A 16479-nucleotide genomic window follows, 5' to 3' on the forward strand; every position below is an offset into this window, starting at 1 on the left:
TGAAACATACAGTGGAACATGTTAGCATGTCCTTTCTCTGGTCTTCTGGTTTCTGGATCAAAGCCCAGTTCTTCAAAGCTATCCTAAGAGTCACGTTGTCATTTCTGTCTTGTGACCTCTAATTTGCATGTGTCCTTTAAAACATATAGCTCCCCTGTGTAAACATGCTACTCCAGCTGAGAGGAAAGCAACTTAACAACATCCCACATCATAAAGAGCCTTTTCTTCATGCACTGGTGAATCTGCCTTCTTGGTAGGCACATACTCAGTGTGTGTTAGTTCCTGCAATATCCAGAATCTCTTATGCAATACTGCTGGTAAGGCATGTATTTTCAGGGTTGGGGTTTTTTTTGGGTGTGTGTTTGATTTTTTCCTCCTTTTCACTTTGCCTTATTTGATTTCATATATTTGATTTAGACCTTTCCCAGTTTCTAAGGACTAATTTGAATAATTCTGTCTCTAAAATGCTTGCTGTTGTCTCTCAAATTGGCATCAGGTGCATATTTAATAAGGACACCCCCCACTCCTTTATCTGTATCATTAAGGAAAGTTTTGGAAGGTACAGAATTGGGCCTGCAAAAAATCTACTTGAAACCACTTCAAATATTGTCACTAAGCCATTGATACTAAATGTCCTGTTGTGCACAATGAAAAGAATACTGCACCATCAGTGTTCTTGGCTGCAAGTGGAGCAGGGTTAAACACAGTTGTGGGAATAGCACAAAACTAGGAGTCATAGAGGTTGATTTTGTTGGTTTCCCAGCTGTTAATACATATGGCAGAAAGTTATTGTAATCTCTTTTTCACCAATTTCCTTGTCTGAAAAGGGAAGCAAAGATGCTTGTGCAGTGCATGGCTCCTCAGGGAGAGATGCTATTGCAGTGCAGGATGTCCTGGCTGTGCTCTGGCCCTGTCATCACTCATGCAGCTGAAACAAACCAGGCTGGGCCCAGGGAATCTGTGGGACATCCAGTGCTGGTGTCAGAGCCCAGGTCTGTGCCGTGCCCTGGTGTGCCCAGGACCCTCTGCTTCCATTTCTCCTTCTAGTAGCGGAGTGCATGTTTGTGCTGGGCTGGCACTGGTGCAGTGTGAAACGTGGCTGGAAGCAAATTCTAATTGCAATTCCTTGCATGCACCTGGCACAAACTTCAGCACTGCTGAAATGTACCAGTTACCAGTGAAATAGGGGGTGGGATCAGATTGTCTTCACGGTTGTTGCTATGATTTTGTAATTCATATTAAAACAGTTCTCCTCTTTCCCTTCTGCTTTTAAGCTCCCTGATAGTGATGCAAACCAGGTTTTTAATGCTTATTTGCAGAAAAAGGTTGTGATAATACAACAGCTTGAAGCCAGAGTGAGATTTGGAACCATGGGGGTAAACAAAACTTGTTCTGAATAGAAATGTGCTGGAATGCTTGCTTGGTGCCCCACAGAGCAGCAGGAACTGAGCAAGGGGCTGAGCACAGCTCCAGCCCCACAGAGCCCCAGGGAACTGAGAAAAGGGCTGAGCACAGCCCCAGCCCCACAGAGCCCCAGGGAACTGAGCAAGGGGCTGAGCACAGCCCCAGCCCCACAGAGCAGCAGGAACTGAGCAAGGAAATGAGCACAGCTCCAGCCCCACAGAGCAGCAGGAACTGAGAAAAGGGCTGAGCACAGCCCCAGCCCCACAGAGCCCCAGGGAACTGAGCAAGGGGCTGAGCACAGCCCCAGCCCCACAGAGCAGCAGGAACTGAGCAAGGAAATGAGCACAGCTCCAGCCCCACAGAGCAGCAGGAACTGAGAAAAGGGCTGAGCACAGCCCCAGCCCTGCAGCCCCACTCAGGGACTGCTCTGCTGTGCCAGGGACCCGGGGCTCAGCCCCAAGGGGGTCCCAGGCTCTGCTCCCACCCCTCTGGCACAGCCCTCAGACCCTGCCTGCCTTCTCCCTGCTCTGTGCCACTGGGCTGGCTGTGATGCTGAGCCTTTGAGGGGCAAAGAAGGAATGTAGATGATCCTGGAGAAATGATAAAAAAAATGTTGATGTTTATGACTGGCTGCCTGCTTGCTCTTTAAACATGCAGGGAGACATTTGATAAATATTTAAGCAGTACCAATTTATCTAGTGCTGTACATGTTTAACAAGATGAATACTAAAGAGGATAAATAGATTAAGATTTCCAAAATGATTATGCCAAATGTGTCTTTTTACTTTGGGCCTCTGTGTAGCAAGGATGTTTGCACCAGTGTAACTATCTCTTAACATATTAATAAACCATGTGCTTTGAAACCCCAACAAGCATATACTGCTCCAAGGTAGCAATGCTGAACTAAGCAGTATTTTGTGCCACTGCAATACTTCCATGGTGTATCAACAAAACATCTTCAGGTCAGACCAGGCTGGGATTCTGTGTCTCTGCTCTGGCTGACCTTGAACATCTTTATTCTCACCTTGAAATGCTTTGCTTTGAAATGACGATGGTTTTAATGTTTAATATTTCCCTTGCACACATGCACACTTGTCTCAGCAAACTCACATGTAAATACGTGTGTATGTACATGAAATATGTGACCTCTGTAGGTTTTTCTCTCAGTCACATGGGGTGAGGAGTAAGTTTGAGTGTGGAAGATTAGCTTGAGTGCTTTGTATGACACATAAAGCCTCTGTGAATCTCTCTTGATTAGCTCTCCTGTCCTGACCCTAATACAGAGGTAAAAATATTTAATGGCCTGTACTAAATTAAGTAACACAAGACTGTGACTCAAGTATGCATGACTAAATCTAGTTTAGTGATTCTTATGCTGGAAGTATGTCATCAAGCTACCCCCAGCAGAGAATGGCTTAGGTAAATACACCATGGGATCAGCTTGCAAAGGAAGAATCACATCTGAATACTTGTTTATATTACTCAAAACCATTCAAGAGCCCTCTGGCAGTGCTGGGCTTTCGCTTCAGATAGTAGGAAAGCCATGAGAAATGAAATTACAGTGTTGACATTGAGAATTATTCCCTTTTGTTGTGTTTTGACTGAGAAGGGGCTGCCTTCAGCATGGCACCTGTGCAGCTATCGTGGCCACTGACATCAGGATAGAAGATGACAAATATATTTTGTCCCCTTTTCCATGCTTTTATTTGCTTCCCCCACCAGAGCAGAGAAGCTCAGCTGAGATCAGAGTGTGGTGTTAGAGCACAGCCTCATCCTCCACAGAGGTTCAGTGTTACATGGGTCAGGGCAGGACAGGACTGGAGCATTTTCCTGGCAGAGCAGAAAGAGCTGAGCTTCATTTCCTCGCAGGGGGAGCTGAGCCCTCCTGGTGAGCCCCACTGGAGGATGGGGCAGAGCTGCCTCTGTCCCCACCAGGGCAGCCCTGCCCACACTGCCAAGCCCCCAGCCCTCGCCACAGCAGCAATTCCTCTTCTTGCAGGCAAAGCAGGCAGGGGCTGCCTCATGGGGGGGTTTTGCTGACCCTGTCAGGCCTCTGCCTTCAGCAGCTGCTTCTTCTGCCCATGTATTAAACTTCTTAAAGGAAGGGGAGAGTTTCCATATGGTCTGGTGAGTTCTCTCTGGAGCTATAAAATCCTTAAAAACACTGTAGAAAATACATCACAATGTATCAGAAATATAGCCTATACGTCCATATATAAACAAGGATTTCATATTAAATGCATTTATCCTCATTCTGTCATCCATGGAAAGTTATTTTCACCATTAAAATTATGTATGACAACTTGTTTATCCATTCTGAATGCACTGGACGGGAGTTAGCTTTCCATATTCAGAGACAAAGATACATCACCTTCAAGCACAAATATCACAAATATTTAAGGTGTCTCCTGAAAGATTTAATTCCTTTATCGATTTTTTTAGACAGCCTGTCAGACAGGGGCTTATTAACAAACAGAGAGAGGTGTTGGGGCTCCCCAAGCAAGGAGGGGACACTTCACAGTGGGGCAATAAAAAGCCCAATGGGAAGCTACCAAAGCCGCAGCATGATTTTATAATGGAGTGACTTGCCAGGACAGCAGGAGTCCTGGTGCCTCAGAGGCCAGGGGCTGAAATAAAGACCAAAACAGTGCTGCCAACTGGGGAAACACCCAGGCCTTCAACTTGGTCCCCTCCAGTTAATTTGTGGAAACCAAAGAGAAGGTAAAGGGGTTTTCTTGTCCTCTGTAATTGGAAAAATATGTAGAGGATTTATTTCCTCCAGATTTTAAAAGATCTGGTTACTTTTAGCATGTAGGACTCCCCAGCATGTGCCCCTCTTGGAGACAACACAACTTTTCATGTTCCTGCTGGGCAGAGTTACCTGGGGTCCCTGCACTGCCGGCACCAAGGCAGTTACCAGAGCAGAGAGGCAGTAGACAAAAGGTCAGGATATAGAAAACACTAGTTTCTTAGTGTTTCTTCTGTATTTACAATTGTTTTGCTCCAGAAACAAACACTGTGGTCTATTGCAAAGAGCCACTTAGGGATGTGGAAGCAGAGGAAGAGCTCAGGGTAACTTTGTGCTGCTTTTGAATGGAGTTTCAATAGCACACAAACACTGGCAGTGCTCAGCCTCTTGCTGTGAATATCTTTTTCCCTAGTGCTGGGGTGAATTGCAGTATGAGATACAGCCTTTAGAAAAATATTAATTAGTATTTCAATCCACAGCATCTAGCTTGAGCCAGCTGTTCTTTTAGATTCATCTACAGCAGCACATGCCCATTTCTGAAATTTTATAAATAAATTAGACTGTGCATGTACTTGTTTTCAGTTGCACATAGAGAGGACACACATTTTAGGTGAATTTTCCCTCCAGCAACTGAAAAGTTCAGTATTTGAACATCCTGCAAAGGAAGCCCTCATCCATGGAATTGCAAGAAGCCCCTTGTGATGAGTGAGGGCAGGAGAGGTGAAGGAATCATCAAAATACATTCCCAAATTGTCATTCTGCCTCTGTAATGGCTGCTGGGAGCTGTGGCTGTTCCTGCAGAGACTGATTTTGAGCATTATTGTCAGGCTCTTCCCGGCACATTCTCCTCTGTTTCATCAGTAACAGGTCAGAGTCACTCAGGGATTGTGCATTATTTACACATCAGTGCTGTGCAATTTCCATCATCCACCTACAGAAACTATCCACATTCAGCAGCACACTTACATATTCATTATGCATAACTTCCCAAGTCTCAGATACACACTTCAGGCCATGCTTTCCCACATCATTCTTTTTCCTATTTACTAATTTACAGCTCCTTTGCCCTACAAATATATGTAATTCATTCTGAATATTTTATGCAAAATGTAATACTAATGGGATTTGAGTCTTGCTGATAAGGACTCAGGTTCTCTAACTGATGTTCAGACATAACTTAGTCTCTAGGTTTCAAAAGAGATGTGATCCACAGTGCAAAGCTGCTTAAAGAAACAGAACTAACAATGCTCGAAAGAGTGAAAAGCAAAAAAAAAGACAATAAGTGTCACTTGTGCAATTCCTCAGGATTTCTTCCTGAGCAGGATGGACTACTTCTTCCCCAAGAAAATGTCAGTGCTGAAGCCTCTCCCATTATCTGTTTGGAGAAATATTTAAAAAGGGAAAAGTCCATCCTCAAGCTGAACACTTGCTCATACTGCAATAGTCTTGTTTTTCAGTGTTCATTGTGCTCACCATCACTTAAAGGCAGAAGATGACACCCTCCCTCCTCTGTGTTGGAGTAACAGGAACACTGAAGCCATTAAACAAAACAAAACAAAACAAAAAGCAAACAAACCCTACCAAACAGTTATTTCAATTTCCAGTTGCAAAGAAACATTTTTTTTTTTCAGCCTGGAATCTTTTCCCAGTTTTTTCTGGATGAACCCAGTTGTACTTATGCCATGAAAAAAAGCCACCAAGAATTAGCTATTCGGTGTTTCATCTCCTATGGCCACTACTTTCTTACTACCTCAGTTTGGCTGACTGGAGAAATCTGAGTTTTATTTGCACTCATGTGATATTTCTACTCAATGTCATATTCCATATCATGCTGTGCCCTCATCACTCAGCATCCCTCTATTCCCCCTGCTGGGTGAATATTGATCCCTTGGGGTATTCATTGATCAGGGAGATCTCCTCTGTGCTCTCAGAATCAAACCAACCATTTCTATTTACACAATTGTGTTCTACATAAAAGTATTTTTTCATACAGTGGGACAAGAACTCCAAGCCTCTGATGCCAATAGACAAAGCAAAAGTATGGACACCTCTAAAAAAGAATGGAGCAGGGGCTGCCCTTTATTTGCCAGTGGGCATCAAAAAGAAGTTCCACAGGAAGAAGGGATGTCTGATATCCAAAAATTGCAAGCCAAATAATCCACCTGTACCTTTGTCAAGCATCTAAGACAGGCAGAGCTGGTGCTGCCTTCACTTGTGCAGGACTGCAGTCCCTGTTACAGAAGGAATCCAAGACTCTAATTCAGGCACTTGTGGCTGTGCAGTTACACTGAAATCACCTGTACAGGAAATCTCCTGTACTGTAGCTTGAAAACAGATCAGTTACCTGCCAGGATATTATACATCCCAGATGCAAAGACTATTTTTTTTCTGGACAGAATACTTGCATTAACATTGGGAGTTGACTGGGCTTCTTGTCAAAATAATATACAAGAAGTTTAATTTGTGTTCTGAGTAACTTGCCTTATTTTATTTATTTTTTAATAGAGACATCAGAGGAAATAGTGATCCTGATAGAAGCATTTTTCAGATATTCATCAAAAGAATTTCTGATGACAACGGTGTTTTTTTATTTCTGAGTTGGACATCAAACAACTGCTGGACAGAGCAGCACATAAACCTGGAAAATTTCTCACTGGAGTCTTTTACAGATATCAAATTCCAGCTCAGTCTCTCAATTGTTGACAATCCGTGGGGATTATAGGAACTTGCTTGTGTTTGTGCAAGTGTTCTCCCCGACCACTGGAGCTCTCAGGAATATTACTGAATCTGGGAAAGAGGCAGCAGCAAGTGCAGCAGGACGGGTCCAGAGGAGCCTCCCCTGGCAGAGCTCCAGCAGCTGCACCCACACGCTGCAGCAGATTGTGCTGCACTGAGCCCGCCTTCAGAGCTCTCATTTCCAACATGTGGCGGCCATAAAAGGGGACAAAATACTTGCATTAGTTGTGCAAGAGATAATAGTAAAACAGTAAAAAAGATTGGAAAATCAAAGATGGAGAACTAATTAGTATCAATACCAGATGTTCTGGAGAAAGTGGTCCTGTCTGGAAATGAGAAATTGTTGACAGCCCAGTCTGTACACTAATTCACGCTGCCTTTATCTCCTTTATCTCCTTCTCTGGTGCCAGTGAAACAGGGTGTTCTTTGGGAAAGCAGCCGCTCCTCGGTGTGCCAGGGCTCTGTCCTTGTCTCTGATGGCATCACTCTTCCACGTGGGTCCTTCTGTTAACCCACAGGTTAAACAGGACCCCGTTAGGTTAAATGAGGTTATTCAGGTGTTAGAAAGGTCTTGTAGCAGGAAATAAACAAACTGAGCGGAGGGGCTGGATGTTAAAAAGAGGGGCACAGGCTGGGGAGGAGAATGTGAGTGAAGCCCCACAGCAAGCGCTGGCAGTCCAGCTCAAACTCCCTTGTTTCCATCAGCTGCCAGCACTGAAACCTTGCCCAGCAAGGGAGGAGGACTGCTGTAGTAAAGTGACTACAGTAAAGTGGATGTGTGCCCCTGTTTCAGCCAGGGAAGGGTTAATTTTTTACGGCGGCGATTCGGTACCATCTCACATCACTGATAGGTACAGCAGTGAGGGATGCCTCACTCTTTCAGGGCAGGGAAAAACGGTGTGGTGGGAAGAGCTGGCTGATATTTCGTCGAGGTTTTTCTGTGTAAATAGTCTCTTTGTCTTGTAGCTTTTATTATTAATATGGTTGCTGTTATGTGAAAACCGCCAATCTCTTCTTTTTAAAATTATAAAAGTTTAATAGTAATAAAATGGTTATAAAAATAGTAACACAATTAGAGTGATAACAATTTGGACAAATTGAATTAAGACAATATGAGACAATAAAACAAAGAGTTACGGACGTCCGGGTACCTTTTCTGGGCAGCAGGAGCCCGAAAAGGACACCTGCTGACAAAGGATTAACCCTTATAAACAATAGCCTGTTGCATATTCATACACTTCATACATGATGCATAAATTCCATTCAAATACAGGATTCTTCTGTCTGGTCAGTGTCAACTTCTTCCTTCTAATCCTAACAGTGCCTCCAAGGCGGGAAGAAGTTTGTTTCTTCTGATAAGAAGGCAATAAATTCCCTTTCTCTGAAAGATTTAGGTGTCTTGTGGCTACTATCTCGCTGCAAGACCTTTCTGTTAAACAAAGCGTCTTACATAGCATAGTTTTATTTAAACAATTTTTATAACCTAAAACTATATTTAACACAGTACTTAAGAAAATTAATACAGCATTATTTTCTAACACAACACATATAATATTCATTTTAATATTTGCGAAAAGCCAATCATAAAATACATGCACTTTTCACATGCTACTTTTGTTTTCTTATCTCGCTGTCCCTTTGTGTAGATTGCTCTTATCTCACCCTGTAATCTCTGCCCTGAGTCTCCCATCGGATGGAGGGGAAGGGGGCACCGTCTGCCCTGGGAGACCCACGGGAGGCTCAGCGAGTCACAGACCCGGGGACCCTGAGGCTCCCAGCCCACGGCACCGAGTCTGCAGGAGCGGCACCGACTGCAGCAGGAAAGCTTTGAACCCTACTGACTGCAAGGCTTAGCCACAAAGCTCGCTCGGGTGCTGCTCAAGCAGGTGCGGGTATGGGCACAAGGGAAAAAAGGAGAACTCGGAGGGGCCGGTGGGGCCTGACTGCCGTGGGTACAGCTGCAAAAGCACACACAGCAGGGCCCTGGAAGAAAGTCCTTAAAGGCACGACTGGGGCACTGGCTGGAAGGCTGATGAGATGTTAGGAAGGACACCATCCTGTCTGGTCTTTTTCAGGCTCTGCTGAACAATGCCAGTCTTTGCCAGCATCCCATTAAAGATGTTCAGCTCCCTCCTGCAGTCAAAACAGCCTGAGACACCTTTCTGATCTCTCATTGTCTTGGCTCACCAGTGCAGCAATCCAGAGTGAGACCTATGAAGATGTTAAGAAATTCCCTGAGTTACAAATTAAATCTGCACAACAATCTGCATGGCTTTAGGGCTTGTCTGGGTGTTATGTTACCATGAACAAGAAAACAAAGATGAGCATTATATTTCTTTCTGACTCTTGTAAGAAAGCCTCCTAATAAAGCTCTCTGAAATTAAGGGAATGTTTGGTGTTTGCATTAAGGAATGTGTGAAAACCAGCATTTTTTTCAAAGAGTGTTAATACATCTTTGATCAGTTCTATAAGCTAGAGATGTATTATGTTTGGATTTTGAGACAGAAGCATTTGATTTGCATTTTGTGATTTTCTTGAAAACAAATAAATTTGCACTATAACTTACTTAGAATTTATGGAAGAGTGTTGGTTTATTAAAACACCTGGACAGACAAAACCTGCCCTCTTTAACTCAAGAGAATTGCTGTGCTGTTATTTTTTTCATGCTCCCATTCAATTTCTGCAGGTGAATATTGCTAAACGCAAATGGTGCTTGCCCAAACCAAGTTTTCAGATCATCAGTCAGTGTCCTCAAGTGTTCCCTGAAACTGTAGCACAGTGTTGGCCTCTAGTCAGTACAGTTGTAGTCACCAGATGAGAAATGCCCCTGCTAGAGAGGGAATGCCTTCAGTGCTCATCCCTGAGCATGTGACCAGAGCTGAATCTCATTAATGCTAAAGAACCATGCCTAGGATGGCACAGACATACACATTGATGTGTTTGGGAGAATGTTGCTCAAATGAAATGAAAATAAAGTAAAAGATGCTTTTTCAGTAGTTATTCAACCTGAATTTTTCTGTTTGCTTTCTACCACAGCCAATGACACCTGCCAGATGGACAGAGGAGCTGCAGTGGAGCACAGCTGCCAGCCAGAATTTCACTGCTAGGTATGAATAATGTGTACTTTACCTCACCAAAGTGGCACAATCATTTTAATATTGCCATACTAAATTTGGTCTAATTGTACATCAGACCTGGAGCAGAGCTGCCTTCTCACTTCTAATTGTACCATTCAAAGACACAGAGAAACCATAAGGTCAGGACAGAGGAAGATTATTCTTTAAACTTAGATTTCTGAATCCTCAAATATGCATTAAAGAAGGAAAGAGAAAAAGTGTTCTCTGTGTTATCAGGTTATTACTAGCTCTAGAGAATTGCATGTGACTGTAAACTCAACAACTTGTGACAACAGTTCAGTCAAAGTAAATTGTTCTGCAAGCCACATGTCAGCTAGCCCTGCTCCCAGTTGGGTCTGCTCTAATTGCTGCCTCGAAAGAAAGCTGTGCACAGCCCAGGCAGCTCTGTAACCTGCTCATTACAGACTTGGGAATTAGGAGGTATTCAGTTCCTACCATGATTGCTCTTAATAAGCCCATATAATTATATGATAATATGATGCAAAATTTCTTCTGTGGGTTCTCTGCACTAAAGGAGCATTTCACCCTGGGAGAAAATGTTTAGTTAAGGTGGCAAGAGTTATTTTTGCACTGCAGTCTCTCAACACTTGTGCTTGCTGTATTTCCTAAGGCTGGAACTCCTGGGGTCATCTGATTGTACAGCAGTCTGCAATTTATGTATTTATTTTAGAGAAAAAATCTCCACTTCTTAGGATTACAGACAAAAGCCTCCAAGTAATTACCACCAATAAAAAAGATGTCCTGGAGGTCCAAGAAAAGAAAATGGCATTCAAAGCTTTTTGTTTTTCAAACCTCACAGTGTGCATCAATCATGGTGCCTCAGACAGGGGTGAACCTGCCCTGAAGTTTATCCCCAGAGAATGGATAATCCTGAGACCTGTTCTGAAATTGCCCTGCACATTCTCCTGGTGCAGCCTAACACAATGAGTAAATCTAAAGTAAATAAAGAGTTTCTTTGCCTCAGGCAAGTGCTGTTCTGTAGGATGGACCAGCACTATAAGTCCTTCTGGCCTTGTTCCTTACTCTGAGTCAGATTTTGGGTTGGTGAGCTAGATTCTCTGTTCTTCATTCCATGGATCTCTTAAGCAGAAATAGTCTCCCATGTCGCACTGAGGGAGAACGTGCTGCTGTGAGGCTCAATTGAGATTTGTTGGGTTTGAGATTATTGACTGAAATGTGAAAGCATGATATTACATTTGCACAGGGATTTATTGCACATTTCACAAAGCAGAAAGGACTGTGGCTTAGGTGAAAGCTGTTATAGAATTTCAGGTGTAGGTTTTCATAAGTGAATCACTTTGAAGCAGGCACAAACTTTCAAGCAGTGACAGTGGTTTGCTAGAGGAGTGTCCCAGGATGATCTGTAATGTATTTCCTAAATAATTACTTCAGATTAAAGAGATATTTAAATGTTACTGCACTGAAGGGAAAGCTATAATGGTGCTTTCAACTTGCAACCTAGAAATTACTAATTGAATTTGTTTTAATTAGGAAAAGTCAGCTACAATTGAGGAGCTGCCCCACATAATTTGGAAGATTTTTGTAAATTGCAATGCCCTAGAAATTGCTACCATTAGCCTGATACCAATAGTGTGGGATGGGTTTTGTGGAGTTTTTTGTTTGTTCTGGCTCTTGCTGTTTGTGGGTTTTTGTTTGCTTTTTTGTTATCTTTTTTTTTTTTTTTGTTTTTGTGGAATTTGTTTTTTTTTTTTTTTTTAACAAGTATTTGCCTTTAGGTTTTTCATTAGTGTTTTTTTTTTTAATTTTCTTTTTTCCATTTTATTTTATTTTATTTATTATACACAAGATTGGGGTCTTTACACTAAATTAGCACTGTATAAAAATACATTAAATGCACAGAAAACCTGTCAGGGGGAAGTATGTCTCTGATTCTTTGTGGTCTGCTGGAATTTCACTGAGAATTCAGGCTCCAGGACTTAACTTCATGCCTGAAGTATTTTATTTCAATTCTCATCCAAAAATATAACATCCAGACCTTTGACACCTTGCTGGAAGTGTAAATGTAAAGATTGTTGAAGTGCAAAGGAAATTGGGCAAAGCTTGCAGCTTTCCTCTCCCCTTCACAGGATCAAGGATTTCATGTCAAGACAGTGGCATTGTAAGTGGATCTGATAATGCACCTCAGCTGCCTGCTTCAGGTCTTGGAATGAAGTGATGTTTGATTATCTGTAATCAAGGTGTCAGGGTCCCAAAGCCAAACCATTAATCCATATTTATGGCTGTTACACCTTAATAATAAGAAGTGCCAATCTCAACAGAATATACAGGAGATCAGTTTCATGAAACTATTCAGGTGTTTAAATAAAATTAATTACTATCTAAATCTTTTTAAAGTCCAGTCTAGACTTGGTTCAATTTGGCCATGCTGCTACATGAGAAACATCCAAACTTTATGCTGACAGAGACAACTTGATGATAGATTTGCTTTATCAACTATAAGGTATTTCAATAGGAGCAAAACATGGAAAGGAAGAATCCCACTGTTGGTTTTGTTCCAACAGAAGGGTTTTGTGAAGCCTTGGCAGGAGGATGGCCTCCAGTTTTGGGACCAATGCAGATAAATTAGGGAGAGTCTACAGGAAAGAACTTTAAGCTATTTAGTCTAGGAAAGAGGTGATCAAGAAGAGTTATTATAACAGTTCTCCACTAAAAATGTAATTTGGAAGAAAGTGATTTGTTGCTCACTCTACCTGCTAGGGTAAGGAGAAAGGAAATTATTGCATCACAGGCTTCCTCTGCTTCCGCTCCTAGCAGGTATCACCACAAAAAAGATGGTTTGTTGTGCTGCTCCAGCATCCTGTCAGCAAGTAAGAATTCATTCTTTGTTGTAGAAAAGAACAAATGGCTTGCCAAAAAAACAAATTACAGTCACCACTGCAATGCAAAAGCAGCAGGGGCTGGTGAAAGGTTCAGAAGGGTGTGATGGAAGGGCTCCTGCCCAGGAGATGTGTTCTCTGCACCCAAGCAGCACAAGGACAGCCAAGTGACACAGGAAGGGATGCTGGCCAACAGAGGGCAGGGGAGAAAACAGTAGGGATGCTGCTCTGGACTTGGGAATCCTGAGCCTTCTGCTCTAGGGTCAGGTGAAGCCAAAAGCTTCCTGCAGGGAAGCACACAGGTGATGTTCCCAAGGTGGCTTTGTCACCCTCAGCCAAGGGGTGGCATTGCATGAGCTGTTGAGGAAGATGAGAACCCTCTTGACAAGGGAAGCTTTGTCTGTTGGCTTTCCAGGATGGGGAGGCTTTTAGTCAGATTTGGGAGGAAAAGAATATCAGGAGCCCATTGGTAAGCAGTAACTGTTCAATCCCAGCTAAAGCCTAAGGACCAGAAAAAATGAGGTAGTTCCTGTAAATCCAAGGCAAGGACAGGTAGGAATGGGCCTCCACTGAACATTTCAGGTGCTTGTGGATACTGCCTGAGCTGCACACCACTCCATCTCCCTGAGACAGCAAAGCACCAGGACAGAGGGAGAGCCACAGCCCTTACCCTGTGTTTGAGGGTCACGGTAGCTGATTTTGACTTGGCTTTCTTATTTCCCATCACTGGGTACTTAGGACATCACAAAATGCTTGAGAGATTTATCTCATACCTCCTCTACTCCTGCTGAAGGGCCTTTGGCAAACATCAGCTCTGGTGGCACTGCTCTCCTTTTACCCCTAGAGGTAATCAAAGGCACATTAGCAGGGCTTTGCACACCATGAGAGCTTCTTACTTTATTCATATCACCCTTCTTTTTAGAAACTAATACAGAACACAGCAGTACAAACCCACCATTCTCCCTACCAAATATACCACCAGTAATCTTATGGGAACTTATGGGGATCTTGACACATCAGTATGGAGGGATGTGAGATTTTTCACTCAGCTTAGGTCTTATCCTTGGCACCAAAACAGAAAACTCTGAAAAGTGGCTAACAAAGTTGGTAGCAGAATTCTTGTGATTTAAAAGAGCAATCTTTGGAAAAGGGAAAAAGGAAATGATAGATCAAACCAACTGCAGTCTTCCACAGTTTTTCTGGGCACATAATCAGATTTGGGTTTTGTTCTTTTCAGCATTTGAAGAGTAATGTGATGATGAATGAAAGCCAGCATAAATTTGTCAGATCATTTCAAACCAGTGCATTTCCCTTCAACACAGCACTCCATAAGGTGAGAAGCAGCAGATAATCACATATGTTGACTTTTATGAGGCTTTTGATACTCTTTCATGTGATCTTTCCAAACTAAGGAAACATAGTAGAGATTAAAATTGCTTGGAGCAGCTGATAAAGCTTCTTGGGAAATCCTGCTTGGGGAATATTTATCACCATTTCATCCTCACACAGCAGTAAGGTTTTGCAGGGGTCTCTTCATGCTCCATTGCCACTCAGTGTTTTTAATCAGTAATATTGGGCAGGTGCCAGAAAAAGGTGAAGTGGAGGCTGTGGATACACTACCTGACAGGAGTTCAAAACAAACCTGACTAACCACAGAAACAGATGGTAAAAAAATTGAACTGAAGCAGCTCTAATACAGGATTTTACATTTTGGCAGCAGTATATACACCACGAGTGCAGGCTTGGGAATAATCGGGCAGTTCCATTGGAAGCATCTAGTTCCTGCAGCACATTCAAACTCTCCTGGGTCAGAAGTGGCATCCTGTTTTTAAGAGGGAATTTCCATACCAGGATATGGCAGCTAAAAGCTGGCTGATGTAATGCTCAGGTTCAGCTCAGCTGGGATGGAAGGTATCAGCTGGAGTTCTGTGCTCAGAGTGAGCATGGGACACACTCAGCACACAAACAGAAGCTGAATTCATTGTGGGGGTTCAGCAGGAGCCTGAAGGGAAACACAAAGCAGTCTCAGCTGCCAAGGATGTAAGAAGAAAAGAGAGGGAGAGGCAAAGTCTATTCTCCATGCCACAGATGGACAAAAAGTAGGGAGGGTTAAATTTCAGTAAGGAAAACATAAAGCAGATAGTGGGAAGGTAATAACAGCATTTGCAGTGTACATATTTACTGTTCAAGAACATTGTAATTTGAGATTGAGAAAGATGTTAATATCAGGATTGGACACTGCATTGGGCAGGACCTGAGCTAGAATCAGTAGCTCTATCCAGCTTCTGATACTGTGAAACAGGCTTGATTAATAAGATTAAAAAATTAGGGAGAACAAGTGAGTGAGCAGTGAGCCCTGGAACAAAACAAGCAGACACAGCTGAGCAGGGCACAGGACAAACCTCAGCTCTGGCACCAAGCTGCAGGGAACCCAGCCACTGGTGCTGGACTATGTGACAAGCACCAACACACAGCAACAAGGGGGAACAGCAGCAGAATAGAACCAGAAAGATCAAAATTTTGACATTGGCTTTCCAGGGCACTCCAGCTGCTCTGGCCTAGTGCACTGGACTCTCTTCCCTGATTCTTTACAAAGCCCAGGCTTTGAGAGGCCCAGCAGTGGAAGGGCTGGAGCTGATGTTAGGTGACTTCAATGCCTCCTTTGCCTTCTGATGCCATTAGCAGAGCATCCATGCAAAGAATCACTACTGGGGCTTTGGTCCTTGCTTCTGAGAAATGAGGGTCTGGCACAAAAACTGGCTGGAGAATTTATTTGTTCCCACTTGGAAGCCAAATAGCTGGTGGTCAGTCAGTGAATGTCTGAAGATGCAGCACAAAGCATCACCTCAAATGCAGCAGAATTCACTTACTCCAGTGTTAAAGTAGTTTAAAATGACTAGAGACACTCAGATTTTTTCATCAGCCCAACAGGTGTATCCTCTGCTATTGCATTAGGGACATTGTCTCCAATCAGAGGTCAACACAAGGTTCATTTTCATTGCAGCTACACCTCAAGAGACTCCAAAGGGCAGAAAGCATCAACCTGAAAAGTGTCCCACAGCTTCCAGGTTGGATACACATGGTACTTCAGGAATTGTTCCCAGAAGGAACTCACCTATCACAGCTCTGCTGCCTTGGCTACAGAAAGGTGGCTGCTGGCTGAATTGCTGCCTTTAACAGGAGTGCCAAGCTCAAATCAAAGCTGCAGGAAAATTTTGGTCTGACATTCAGAGCTGTACCAGGATTGTACTTGGTAGCATCAACTCACACACATTCCTGTGTTGATTTAGTGTATCGGTCCTAAGAATATGCTGTCCAGTGCTGCATTTTAAGTTTCCTTTCACACTTCTCAGTATATCAAATGCATCACTTCCTAAGAATCTGCAATTCCACTTATTTTAAACTGTCAATATCAAACATGTCATTCCTGAGCTACCTTGATTATGTATTTTCTGGGACAGCAGACAGGGAGCCTACAAGATGGAGAAACTTTTACAAGGGCATGTAGTGACAGCACAAGGGGGAATGGCTTCAAACTGGGAGTAGGTTTAGATTAGACATTAGGAAGAAATTATTCACTGTGAGACTGGTGAGACACTGGCACAGGTTGCCCAGA

Source organism: Zonotrichia albicollis, chromosome 5 (assembly GCF_047830755.1).
Source record: "Zonotrichia albicollis isolate bZonAlb1 chromosome 5, bZonAlb1.hap1, whole genome shotgun sequence".
Classification (NCBI taxonomy): Eukaryota; Metazoa; Chordata; class Aves; order Passeriformes; family Passerellidae; genus Zonotrichia; species Zonotrichia albicollis.